At 33.2% G+C, this 14,382-nt stretch overlaps 1 protein-coding gene across 7 annotated transcripts in view; it reads right to left on the reverse strand.

The window, feature by feature from the left end:
* The window catches only part of LOC134843523 (5-hydroxytryptamine receptor 1D-like), a 52,916-nt gene extending 38,866 nt beyond the window's left edge, over nucleotides 1–14,050 (reverse strand). For 5 of the 7 annotated variants that reach the window (XM_063859625.1, XM_063859626.1, XM_063859624.1 and 2 more), the window contains exon 1: nucleotides 12,819–14,050. The gene's annotated coding sequence lies outside the window, so the exon portion shown is untranslated. Of the gene's footprint in view, nucleotides 1–925; nucleotides 990–5,625; nucleotides 5,731–12,818 lie in introns of those variants that run through there. The other 2 variants (XM_063859620.1, XM_063859622.1) reach the window with 2 other exon arrangements.
* Nucleotides 14,051–14,382: the final 332 nt, after the last annotated feature.

The following is a 14,382-nucleotide window of genomic DNA, read 5'->3' on the forward strand; positions in this document are numbered from 1 at the left end:
GAGTCAGGCCGCGTTTAATTTACAGACTTCAGGGACAAGGTTTCGGCATGTCCAGGCTTTTGAAACCATACTCTGGCATGTCCAATTTTTCGCAATTAAAAAATGGCATTTCCAGACTTTCGAAACCACACGTTTCCGTTGCGAAGATCGCAACCGAGGCATAGACGGTGCAACCAGACACTTGTGACCGAGATTTAGTATGCTTAGACTTTCGCGACCAAACTTTATTATTCGTAGATTTTTGTGACTGAAAAACTCTTTTGCGATTTTTGCCCTCCCTCAGGGATTCGACCCCCTGCCGATCCAAAGGGTCCGCCTTATAGACTATTATGAGATATTTTACTAATTTGGTGCCAATACATACTGTTTTTGAGTGGGGAGCGCGCGCCGAAAAAACGCGATTTTGTGGTATAACTTTTCCAAAAAGTGCCTAAAACGCCTTTTTCGCCTGTTTTTTCAAAATTTTGCCCGCGACGCAGAAAATTTGGCCAAAACAGGGACTTTTAGTGCTTTGGGAGAGCTGGAAAAATCAATTTGGTCGACCTAAAAAGAAAAAAAGGTCGACCAAATTTTCCAAAATTTTTTGAAAATCCGGCCCCCCTCGAGACCTTAACGGACGGTCTGTTGCTTTCTAATAACACGAGTACGCGGCGGATTTAATCATTGCCAATAAAGTTTAGGCCAGCTTTTTTTCGATAAATGAAGCTAAACACATTCTTTTCCATTTTACATAGTGTGTGGAAGATAAAAAGAAGTCAAAACAGTTTTTTTCCGTTTTTTCCTTTTTTAAGTTAATTTTCGATTTTCTGGTGTCAAAATTTTTTCTTGAGTTTTAAGTTGCAGAGCATTCAGTTCTTTGCCCTACAAGCAATCTTGTTTATCTTTAATACTGCAAATCTTTGTCCCTCCTCGTTGAGAACAATACATTAAAAAATCAAAAAAAAGCGTTTAAAAACGCGGAAGTAAACAGACTGAAACTTAAGAGTCTGATAGTCAAGAAAGGAACGGCAATTTAATTTCAAATTCATTCATGTGCAAATGCACTGAAACTTAACGACATTTGATAAAATTTATATGACGGCCCAAATAGCAATTCTAGAACTTATATGGTGAAAACAGAAGCTGGATTGTCAAAATAAAAAGTCAGGGCGGGACCAAAAGTTGTCTTTTAGAATTAATCCTGCAGTACATAAACATGCAGAATAAAATAACCGCCCCTTTTCTGGTCAAAATAAATTACGCAATATCAAAATAACGAGTTAGGGCACTGTCATTTCCGTAAACACCTCCATAAATCATTACTCAATTATTTGTCGTTGACACCTTCAGAAATACTAAGTAAAATACGAGTTCAACAATTTTTACGACGACCTTTGCCAAATGATACATAAAAAGCTGTCATTTTCATCTGAGATGGTAAAAAATAAATAAATAAATAACTGAGATTAAAATGAACCAAAAATGATTGAGATGTGTTTAGATTATTCGAGTTAGCGTGTTCGCCTCTGCCGAAAAATATCAATTTCCAACAGATGAAAGCATAAATTATTGATGCCATTAACTAGCTGTGGGCGTCACCGTGCTGCTATTATCTGTATTGTTTCGCGTTATTTGAAATCTGTCTAATAAATTTCCCTTTGACGAGGGAAAGAAAAAAAAGTAGCTGATAAAAATCTGAACCGCAGTCTGACTATGCATCTGCTTCGAGCGAAGTGCAGAAAACAATATGCGAATGCGATACTTTTTTCAAACCAAAAAATTTAAAAAAATCTTGAAGCAAATTGGAAGCCAAATTGTTTTAAATCAAAAGTGCGGCTTGTACTAAAGCGAAGCCTTGGATCTTTTGTCTCCCTCCTACAATTTTCAAATTAGTTTTCTCTGTCCATAAAAAATAAGAAAGAACTTTTAAGCAAGCTTTTTTAGATTGGCCTGTCAAATGAACAAACATTGTCCAAATTGAATGAAATCATCCGCTGTCCTTTAACTTCTTTCAAGTACATATGTAATTGGCAGTGCAAATCACCTAGTACTTGATATCTGTATCAATTTGTTTAATTTCAAATCAATCTAATAAAGTTCCCATTTGACGAGAAAGCAAAGCAATAAGCAGATAAAAAACTTATTTATGTCTTCGAATGAATCTAACTCAATGCATCTAAGAAAGTGAAGGAGGCATTAAGTGAATGTGATACTGTTTTGTTCATAACAAAGCAAAAAACTCAAACTGAAAAACATCAAAACGCGGTCATTGGATCAGGTGAGACCCTGGGTCATTTGACTCCCTTATTAGATTTTTCGAACTAATCTTTTCGGTATGAAAATTTTTTTTTGAAAAAATTGGGCGATGAAACATCTTATTACAGCTGAAATGTAAGCAAAATAATCTGGACGTTCTTTCAAGTTATATTAAACTGATTAGTAATGATTTGGACAAAAATTCAATTGTGATCTGCAAATGCAACAGTAACCGTCCGACAGTGCAGAATACTCGTTTAATTTTTGTTTTTATGACAACTCGGGTGGTTAAACTTCATAAAAAACTCCGTATCATACAATTTCATTAATGGAACCTACGGAATTTTTTTTTATTGTACGACTATGATAAGCAATTGTTCCATTCAAACAAAAAAAACTTCAAAAATTTTTTTAAAAAAATTTTGAGTAGTTTTGAATACATTTTTTACCGCTTTTTGCCGAAGAGAGAGCCTTTTGAGAGTCCTTGGTTTCTCAAAAAAAACGGTTCAAAAACTATTTGTTTTTTACCAAATTTTCAAAAAATATTGTATTCATTTTAGTAGCTAATTGATTTGATTTTCAAAATCTTCAAAAAATGGCATACCATTTTTTGCTTATATCATAGTTCAGACACAGTATTCAAGCAGAAGAAACAAAGCAAGAAAACCACAAGGAAGATGGTTTGTATAATCAGAACTTTTAATTTTATTGTTTCTAATTATTCACAGAAACTTAGTTTACTTCGAAAAACATGCCACAATTTTCAACAACTAAGTTTTCCGATGTAGGCGAAATAACGATGTAAAAACTTATTACAAAAACTGCAATTTTTGTTAGATTGTTATTTGGAAAAACAGCAGAACTATGTTCTAAGAAAGTGAAAGGTTTAAGCAAATGAAACTAGTCTTTCTTCAATCAGAAGAGCCGTATATGAGAGCAAAATTTGTTTTGTAGAAGCTCGGGTTCACGCCGATTAGGAAAAAATCCGTCCTCTTGTTACGTTCAAATAATTTTAAGAAAAATTGGGTGATTAAGTATAAAATTATTGCAAACACAAAAGCAAAATAATTGGAACGTTCTATCAATTTATTTTAAACAGATTTGTAAAGATAATTGGCCGAAATTTTCCAAATGTATCATTTTCTAACAGCAACTTCTTGGCCAATTCGAACTAAGTTAATGATTTTTTGAAATTTTTTATTAGGTTAATTTGAACATAAAAAAGGGACATGAGTTAATTGAAACATAAAAAGGATGAGAAATTAGTTGAAAAGATGGATTCAAAGTCGTGTTCTTTGTAAGTTTTTAACAACAAAAGTCTTACAAATGATTGAACACATGCTTTAAGATCATTTATCCACGAGGGATAGGACCAACATGTGAGCTGTACAGCTCATCACGGCGAACCGCTGTTGTGCCCCTGCTTAAGAACTACAAGCAATTTTTTTGGTTATTTTTCTGGGCTGGGTAATGTTGCCTCACCCTCAAGCAACGAGCACGGATCATGGCGGGCCTCGACATCCGACCTTTCGATTGAGAGGCGGAGACGTAACCACTTCACCACTGCTCCCCTTATTCCCTTCAACACTGCTTTTTTATTCAAAATAATTTTATGAGTAATTTTTATAAACTCCTGAGATTATAAGAAATAGCTTATGTATAACTGTATATTTATACAAATGTCTGCATTGAATCAATAATGAATTTTAAAAATAGGCAAGTATTTAAATGTGACCGGATAAAATAATTTACTTAAACAGCTGTTTTTAAAAGCAATATTCATTTTAAAACATCTGTTTCAGAATCTTATGGTTTTTTGCTACCCATCAACTGAATGTTTTTGGCCAATCCAACATACGTGTTCCAAAACCAATATTTGCGTAGAAGTAATAAAAGTTTATTGTATAAACAGTTTTTTAAAAAAAAATTGACCAAAACTAGAAAAAAAAAACAAAATAGCGAACAAACTACATATAATCAGGGCATCTTATTTAAATTTATGACTAATATTTGTTTTGATTTAACTTATATAAATTAAACAAGTTAATTTTTCAAATTTTAACCCTTTAGGCTTTTGTTAAAAACCACAATCTAAAAGCTGTATTCTCATTTTGAACACGACGAGTACAAGAACGGATGAACAGACAATTTTTGGCAATAATTGCGAAATCGCTCTTTGTTTAAAACCGTATAAACTTTTGTGCATGATGTATGAAAGAATCATACAAACCGTAGAAAATAAAAACAAATAACCAACTGCAATTGTCATCAAAAAATGAATAAGAAACAAAAAATGAATAACCTTTGCAAAAGAAGATTAAAAAATTATAATTGTTTGCACAATATGATTCTGAAATTTTTCTTAGAGAACTCGCCAAGGATGCGCTAAATGAAGTTTCCGAACTTGTTTTGCTCTTTATCAAAGATAAATTTTCATAAAATGGACTACATGTCCAATTTTCATTTAAGGAATGTTACTCAATCGCGTTTCTAGATATAACTATCTACAAAAGACTCTAACGTAAACCTCAAAATTTCCCACCAGTTTTTCTAGACACTTGTGATTATTTTACTATATAATTTAATGTCAATCAATTAAAAGGATTTCAATGACCTGATTTTGAGTGGAAAACAAAAAACTAAAAGACACGACAATACAAAGTTCCTCACCATGGCAAAAAATGCTATCCAAAACATATTTAAACTTTTAAGCCAAAAGTTGGAAAATATTTTTTGAGTTTTAGTGAAGTTTTTTCGTTTTTGTTTGTTGTTCGTTTTTGGAAACAAATGTTGCCTTTTATACATAATTCACAAATTTTCTGCGCGTTTTTATAATTCTTTAATCACGCCACGCACTAAAAACGAGATTAGTTTGAATTAAAAACCTAAAAACTTGTTTGTAGTTTTTTATGAATGAGGTCGAAACATTTTGTGCTACTTGAACAGCCACTGGTTATCCTTGTTTGATTGGGCGTCAGACTCAAATTTAATCATATCAATTTTTTCAGCATCACCAATCCTATCAAAAAGGTGCAACTTAACGAATTCGCCATTTTTTGGAAATTTCTTGACGGTAGCTGATTGCTGTTATTTCAATAGCGATTAAACAGTAGTTTTGGATCGAGCAGATGGTGGATAGTATTGAAAAGTATTGCTGCAATTTTTTGAAGCTCCTCGCAGTACATACAATGAGATGATCTGTAAGTCATTTCAATTTCTAAGGCGTCTCTCAAAACCAACGGACCAAGTTTGAAAAAAAATGTCATAAACAAAAACAATAAATTGAAATCTTAATTTAAAAAACTGACAAGTTTCAAGCTAAAAATTTCATATGTTTTTCTATTTCAATCAAGCACAAAGTTTTTACATTTGCTTGTAAATATGACTTACCTGTAAGCTCCTAAGTAGAATAAACAAAAATACAGTTCATGAATTTGTTATGGATTTTCGTAAGCAGTTGGTACTCAATTACAAGACGATATTTTGCAAACAAAGGGATAAATAAAGCAGAACTTGTGTATTTTGGAGTGGTAGGCGGTGATATGGAAGTTTAAGACAGGCGGATTATACTAGGGTAGTTTTATGGAGTATTTGCCCCTGCGGGCGGCGGGCACAGTGACAGCAGCTGTGCCGGTAGTAAATTTGTGTCCTGCGATGACCTGGGGCGACGGCAGAGAGTGTCAATTTGGCTGACACAAAAGTGTTGTAAGAAGGAGAAAGTAAAAGCTGAAAGTCAGAATTCATCCAATTGATATTGAAACTTTTTGGAGAGTGGGAAAAAAAGAAAACAGACTATGCTTAGACAGGCTGGACAGCTTTTCATATATCCTTTGCAAATCGCAGAAACCAAAAAATTTTTATTATTGCGCTAGTCGTTTGTGCGCAACAAAATTGCAAATAATTGCAAAAAAAAAACAAATAAATTTTCTGTGGCATAAAAGTACAAATCCAAAAAGTAGAAGAGAATTAAAATGAATTTGAATTCAGAAAGAGATAGGAAATAAATGCATGAGGTATAAATTAGCTCAAATACGTATCCCGGATTCAAAGGAAACGAAATTGTAAATCGGTTTTCGAGTGCTTTTTCAACCGAGGGATTGAAAATCGCATTGAATATAAAAACGAGTTCCACAAAAACTCTATTTTGCGCGGTCGCAAATTTTTTTACGTTTCAGGACAACTGCAGGCTGATGAAACTAATCCACGTTCAGTACTATAATACAGGATCCATCGTCTCAATTTTCCCGCTCCTCAATTAGGGGTCCGCCTTCAAAACGGCGTACACAAAAATGAGCGAAATAATCGAATTCGAACACCGGTTACCAATACACCACAGTTAACTGCTGTCAAATTTGTTAACGGAAAAAATGACGTTCATTTTTTGACGCTATTGCGCTAAGGGATCTTCAAAATGGAAATGATGGTACTTAGTTAGTACAACTTTAGCATTCTACGATGAAAAAAATGCACCAAAAATAAATAGAAAGTTAAAAGAATTTAATCAAGATAATAGCTTCAACTTTATCCGCACACTCTACCGTAAAAATGTCTTCATACACTACTTAATCTTCATTTATTGACAAAGTTAAACTCAATCCTTTTGAAAAGTAATTCCTGCTAATTTATAGATTGCCTTTGAAATAAGGGAATCCATTTTCAATAGCTAACATGAAAGAACAATGAAATCAAAATATTTGAGAGGAGCAATTCAAATTAAATTAAATTTTTAAAAGTTTTTGCTGAAGATATTTCAAGAAATAATTTGAATTGAAATAATTTGAAAATACGTGAGTTTAGATTCGAGCAAATATTATTGTGCTTACCATAAACAACTTTTTGTAATTTCGGTAAGAAAGTCAACAAAGGGTTCAAAAAAAATCATTTTTTTGAAGTATCGAAAAATAAACTATCCAATGCGCTAAAGCAAAGATGTGGTTCTATAGAAAATTAAACTTTGTTTACCTATTTTGTTTCAGGCATTTTAGGTTTTAATTGAATCAGGGCTCGAGATAGATCATATTTGATCAAACAAAGGAGCTGCCTGACTTGAATGACCAATAGAATGAAATCACTTCAAAGAAGTATCTTAAATCTGCTCTGTTAAATGTTTCGACAACGAGGTGGAAGGAAATTCTCAATTCGGTGCATTTTAGTTTTTGTTATTGAAACTGTTTTTTTTTTGAAAAAAATATGGTTTTTGTTTTGATTTGAATCGACAAATATAATCACGTGAAACCATCAATAATAATTACAAGTTTAGTTTCTGTCAGTTTTTTTTTGGTTTTTACATGGGAAAACTAGCAACTTCGCAGTTTTGCATACGACGATACTTCTTTGCACTGTAACGTTCAAGCGCTTTAACGTAAAGCCATCTTACCAATGCAAGAGTCACTCAGCAATGCAGCAGTGAAATCCAAAAAGTATCTAAAGTCAAACCAAACATCAAAAAAAAATTCTCCTCAGCGGTGATCTGACAGCAACTCTTCCGAACAAGAATTTTGCCTCACTAAATTCTCAGCGTGACTTGTGACTCTAAGCGGTAAGTTTACGTGGAATGAAAACTGTACGCTTTGAACAACGAGAGCCAATGGCGCTTTATTTCAAATCATACGAAGTCTCACAAAGCAATGCAGTACTATCACCAAGTTAAACGCCTACACAGGAGATGTAGTACACATAGTAGCTTATTAGTTCAGTAGCTTAGTTGAGTTCATTAAAAGGATGCACCGATCATCCCTTGCAGCTCGTCTCTCAATTCGTCGACTTAGTCAAATTTGATCAAATGTGTTATAACAGGAGCTAGATGTCTGACAAGAGTTCATGCTCACATACTATCAACGCGGTGACAAGGTATTAAATACGCAATCCGACGACAAAGAGATATACCAGGATGTTACAACTTTTTTTTTCAACGAGCAAATGAACGAAATTTTTCTTCACATGTTTTGTTTAGTTTTCTTTGCAGATGTTTAAAATACAGTTTACCAAATTTCGTAAGATGTTGGTGAAACGAATTGGAAGGGCTCACTTGAACCAAAATTTGAGAGATTTGGTTTTGAAGGCGTAAATAAGCCAGTATATCATAACAAGTTTTAGAGTTGTTCTTGCCGTGGAAACAACCTCGCAAGCAGTATAACAAATTTGAATATATGGGCTCAAATTAGTTCTTAGGGAAGCTGATGACCCTGATTTAGTCTTCATGATGCCGAAAAATTACAAACAACAGAAATAACAGAGTTTATTGGTCCGGCGTAAGAAAAAGACCAAAACGTACTGATGAATTTTGCGCTCATGATCGAGTTCACTTATCAAATAAAGTGTTTCAGCGAATGTTCTGGAAAAATTACTTCTCCAAGCTATGAAAAGGACTTTTTCTAGCATTTACGTTGCGTGTAAATTTTCTGGTATACGCTCCCAAGAAGTCTTAGTGTATATGCCGTCAAAACAGACATGACTGTTTCTCGATGCAGGAAAAAGTAACTATGTTAATCATGTGATCTGCAACTAGAATAAGATACGTTTATCCATCAGCCTCCCAATATACTAACTTGAACTCATATTTTCAAAATCCATATACTGTTTGCTAGGTGGTTTCTACGGCAAGAACACACTAAAACTAGTTATGATATACTGGCTAATTTACTCCTTCAAAACCAGATTTCTCGAATTTTGGCTAGTTCGAGCCTTTCCAGTTAGTTTCAACTAATTTTTTTTTAGAATTTTAACCCTGTATTTTAACCCTGAAAAAACGAAAAAAACACGTGAAGAAAAATTTCGTTCAATTGCTCGTTGAAAACAAACAGTTGCAACTTCTGTGTCCCGTGACTGTAGCATGGATTCATTATCACTAAATGTTATGAAACATAAAATTAATTTTTTTTTTCGAAGACGAGTTTTTTGGATTCTATTGAATGTCAGGTTTAAACAATTTAGCGTAACTGACTTCAGTAACTGACTAGGTTATTAATGATTAATTGAACTACTTGAAATGCCAGGAAAACTTACTGATTTTGAAGTGAAACACAACACGCTGAGAAAAAGCCAAATTATTAAAGTAACTGTTCTTTTAAAGAAAAAAGTGGAGACACCTATGATATTTTGCAATTTTTTGTTTTTAGTTACATGGATAATTTGTCTATCAAAAAACGAATCAACCGTAAGATATCCCGCATAAAAGACTTACCGTAAGATCCGCCCCCACTCAACCAGGTATTAAGCATAAAATTTAGTCCTGCGTAAAAATTTCATTTTCACTTGAAGCTTAAATTCAATCGGTCACAAAAAGTTTGACATAATGTTAAATACCTAAATTTACTTTTTAATAATTTCTCTGAACAAAAAACTGCTTTTTAAATAAAATGAGCTATCCTCAAACTTAAAATTGTGTTTTCTTTGCGCTAAATCAGCTTAGGGGAAAAATGTACGGTTGATCCAAAAACACTAGTCCATCATTTTGATTTCTCATGTTTCTTGAAAGATCCAAAGATGCAAGATTTTTTTGTGGTCTTGAATATCTGCTAGAAAAAACAACAAAAAAAAGTAAATGAAAAAAGATGTGACTGCTGTATACGCTGAAATTAATACGCAATTAAAAAATTCATTTAAACGAGCATTAAAAACCTACCCCAATCCAAGCAGCTATAGATTATAATAGAGTTCCGAGACAAAATAGTCCATTGCAGATTTTAAAAAATCAGATCACAAAGTCGATTATATTTGCCTAGTTATGAAAAAAGTCCAGTATAGTTGATGAAAATCCAATAGTTTTGGCACTGAAACTAATTTTTTTGTCATTTTTAAAAACTAAAATAGATTGTATTGCAAAAAATTTGCCTTCATTGCCAGAAATTTTATGTCAAAGCTAATAAAAACCCAAACAGGTAACGTCCTTTCAGAAAAGTAGAAAAAAGATAAAAAAAACATAAAATCCAAATCAATATTAAAACTGAAATATGAGAACTTATAGGCGTAGCAACTCCAATAAACACAAAATGGGTGAAAATAGAACTAATTTTTATATTTCATTAGCAATCAATTTTAATAGATTTTTAAAATATACAGCCGCTCTTACAGCTAAACCACAAGACCTGAAATCATACTAAAATTGAAGAAACTGCTTGCAAATTGACAATTGTTACACTCAAAGTATAGCCAGTTGGAAACCATTAAAGATTATGTGGAAAGACTTTGATGGTCCTGTGAAAAAACATACAAGTAAGTCTGAAAGTAGACTCTAATGTATTTTTTGTTCAGCTCAGTTTTTTTGTTTGAAACTTCTGGCCCTCGTTTTTTTCTTTTTTTTTTGTTTTATTTTTGAGGCTAATTAGTGTCTTAACAATCTTATTATGATTATTTCTTGATACTTAGCTTAATTTTTATCGAAAATGGTTCTATACAAACTAGAATATATAGTTGCAGTGTAACTCTCGGCTGTTTATTGCTATTTGAAAAAAATAACATTTAAAATACATAAAAGTTAAGGAATAGAGAAACAATTTGCTGAAATAACATAAAAATTGCAGTAGAAACAACTTGGATGACACTTCCGTCCACACTTCTGTTCCGATCTTCACTTCAAACTAGTTATTATGATTATTCTTTTTGAAAATCTAACAAAACAAGACTGCTTTTATATGAGCGTAAAGCAATAAATATTCCGACTGCCTCTAATTGTTTTCGAGTTGAACTATAGTTTTTGTAGTGCCAATAAATCAAATATAAAGGGCAAATATTTGAGTAATAACAAAATAAATTTGCAATTTAGCTTGCCTCATTTCAATATGGAACGAGTGTGAGTGCGGGATAATTCGCCAAAATATCAAGCATTAAGCAAGCAGGCTCCAACAAAAATATCTAAACGAAGAGTTTTGAACGGAGAGACTCCAACCGCAAATAGGCTAGTGCTAAACACACTCGCTTGGTAAGTTCTGGATTCCAGAATCGATGCATAATCGTTTTCATTTTTTTTGTGAAATACGTCCAAGTGTAAAAAACCGACCTAAGCATTATATATTCCTCACTTTATTCAACAAATTGGAACAATTCAATATAATGAGCTAAGTGCAGACGATAAATAGTAATTTTTGAGAATTGTCTCATTAGCCCTTAGAACCTTTTGTTTTGTGACTTTTAATGCCACTTGTGTTTTATTTCGAATAAATTGAGCGAGAAAAGTTGGAATTTTAATGCTGATTCTTCATTTCTTGAATAAAAATTGGTATACAAATGAAGAATGAGTATCCGATTTCTATCTGAGCGTCACGTAAACTGAATTAGGATAAAAAAAGAAGCACGTAGGATAGTGGTAAGGCATAGTGGTTCAGAAAGTCAGATCGAGTGCTCGATCTCCTGCCACCTCAATGATAGTGTGTGTCGACGCGCTCTCGGCTGCAAAAGTGTTACCATGTGATGAAACTTATCGACATACCAAAACATAACACCTGGAGTAGCAAAAAAAGAGCTTTGTTCAACAAAATAACACGTCTGGATTGAAGTAAGATAATACAAATAGACTATCCTTCGACAGATTTACTAAGGCCTGCTGATAGCTCCTCTGCGATTTGCAGGAACCATAAGTATGCACGGAGACTCCACTCCATTTGATGATTGAAATGAATACAATTCTCGCGAGAGCATGGCCTTTGCTAAAAAAAATTTCAGAAAAACTCCAGAAATTGATCATATTACACTTGCGATGAATGTATCGTTAAATGCATTAATATTTTTAGGCTATAGGTACAAATCTAGAGGTAAATAAATTATGCCAAAATTCTAAAAAAAAAAAAGAAAACTGTGTGATTTGGGCAAACTGGTTCAAATGTTTTGCAGTAATGTTTGTTAAGATGATAAAATTTTTGGAATGTTTTAAAATTGGTATACAAATGAAGAATGAGTATCCGATTTCTATCTGGAAAAAGCAGGGTAGAAGTAAAGACGTTTGGAGTACTTTATGCTGACAATATTTGCAGGACATAGACTAAAAAGGAGAAAACGATTTTTGATTGCATCAACATATGAATGAAATTAGTTTACATAACAAATTTTGTAATCAAAGAAGGTCAGTCAAATGTTGCTTTTTATTTCAATTTTTGAAGTGCTAACGTTACGTGACTTTAACTGTCGTTTTTATTAAAGATTAAATTTGGTCTAATTGAATTTTCAACATCAAAATGTGAAATTAGAATTGATTTTAAGCCTTTACATGTTATCTGTTTCGTTGGCTATGTGTTTTGCCACAAGGGAGAAGAGAACTTCAGCAACAATTTGCATAAAATTAGTCCCAAATTTATGAGGCAGTTGATTATGAATGCAACAACCTAACCTATCTGAGAATTGTGGACTGGAACAATTTATCAACGGCTATAATTAGTTTTTTTAGAAGCACAGCAAGACTTTTCGTCCAGTCCTAATTTATTCAAAGCCCTTACTAAACGCCACGAATAATTAGGAGACTTGCAAGCGTTTCAAGCTTATTTATTTTGGTCATCACATGCCAAAAATTTTACAAGATTTTGGAAAAAAAGTTGTTCACTATGTAATGGAGACTGTGTCAAAACAATCAGTAAGCTGTCAATCATTCTCACCTTTGTTTTTAGCAGAGAAATTTTCTGAGCGTCTAAATTGCACGGGTTGATGAGATACTTTTTTTATCCGGGAAGAATCAAGCTAACATAGGTTCCAAATAATAAGTTTTGATTAGGATTTCATTAAGATCTGTATACAGATTATTGGAAACGATTCATTGAGAGCCTTTTCAATAAGAAAAATGGAAAAACAATTTAGAAACAATGTTGAACTGTAATGAATCCATTCAATTCGATTTTTGTCCTTAAAGGAGAAAAATAAATGGTAGGGTAATTACGCTAGATGTCCAAAAGTAAATTGAATTTTTTTTCAAGCTCTAACTCAGAAGGTCAGTTATCAGTTCAGTCATCCGCCATAAATACCCATTCATCAACGTTTTTTTTGCTAGTTTCGACTAATTTGGCAGCAGTTTCTCACGAAGAAAATGTGCTTTCTGACAACTCTTCCACAAAGTGACGTACAAAATTTAGAAGAATGCGATTTGTAGGTCGTCAATATCTAATCCCGTCGCGGGTAAATGAAGATTAAAGTAATTTGGAGGCCAGCAAAAAGAATTGGACGAAACAAAGTCAAGATTGATGATGTACTCCACCCGTATTTACCCATGCCCTGATCAACAACCTCAGGAGGTTGCGAAAAAAGGTTGCGCACAAAAATTCACTCAAAAAGTGCATTAATTTGTCGATTTTAAGTGAATAGCAACTTTTATATTGAATTATGCTTGTCTACCCGCCACTTTCGATTTACATACAAACACAAAAATAAGAAAGTATTAAAAAATCAATAAACCCGCCTGTTGTACTGTTGGCCTGTTGCGTTCCGGCTGAATTAATATTCAAAACAAACCGGTGCTCTCAGAAATCGACTGGTCCCTCCGGCTTTATTTTCCTGGCCGTCACTTCTGTCACAGCGCAAGCCAAGAGGAAAATTTTATGAAAAAATGAAATTAGCGGAATGAAAATGCCAGATCAAAAAATGGCAAGATCCACATATCGATGATACAGTTTTGTTTTGATTGGCGTGTTTATCTGTTGAGTAACACAAGTGGCACGGAGATTTTGGACACTTGAGGAAATACTAATTAAGTCACCAGCTGATGATTTAGAGCCTCCTATGGATAGCTTGACAGCACGTTAATTGGAGAGCAGCAAATGCGCCAAAGTCGACTGAGAAGTGTTCTGTTTTTATGACTAGTTGTACCAAAAACACCCTTTTTATTGCAAGTGTATGCCACAGATCAAGCTGTTTAATTAAAGAAATCAGAATCAAGAAGGTCAGATGTTCGATTCTTTTCGGGACCTTTTGTTGTTAATAAAAATAAAACCCTCAAATAGTTAATACTGTAGTTTTATATATCGCGTTAATTTTGATTTTCAATCAGTTTCATACATTTCGTTTATCGAAAAAGTTATTCATAATTAACATAGGCGAAAAAACTACAGGAGAACTGTTCAGCCCAATTGTAAAAAGCTGAGTGATTTTATGTTAATGTTGCTTCAGATGTTGTTGTATTTTTTGACAACATCTCGTAATACAGCTTTTCTCTGTGATTCCAATTGTAGT

The sequence above is a fragment of the Symsagittifera roscoffensis genome, chromosome 4 (assembly GCF_963678635.1).
Source record: "Symsagittifera roscoffensis chromosome 4, txSymRosc1.1, whole genome shotgun sequence".
Taxonomy (NCBI): Eukaryota; Metazoa; Xenacoelomorpha; order Acoela; family Convolutidae; genus Symsagittifera; species Symsagittifera roscoffensis.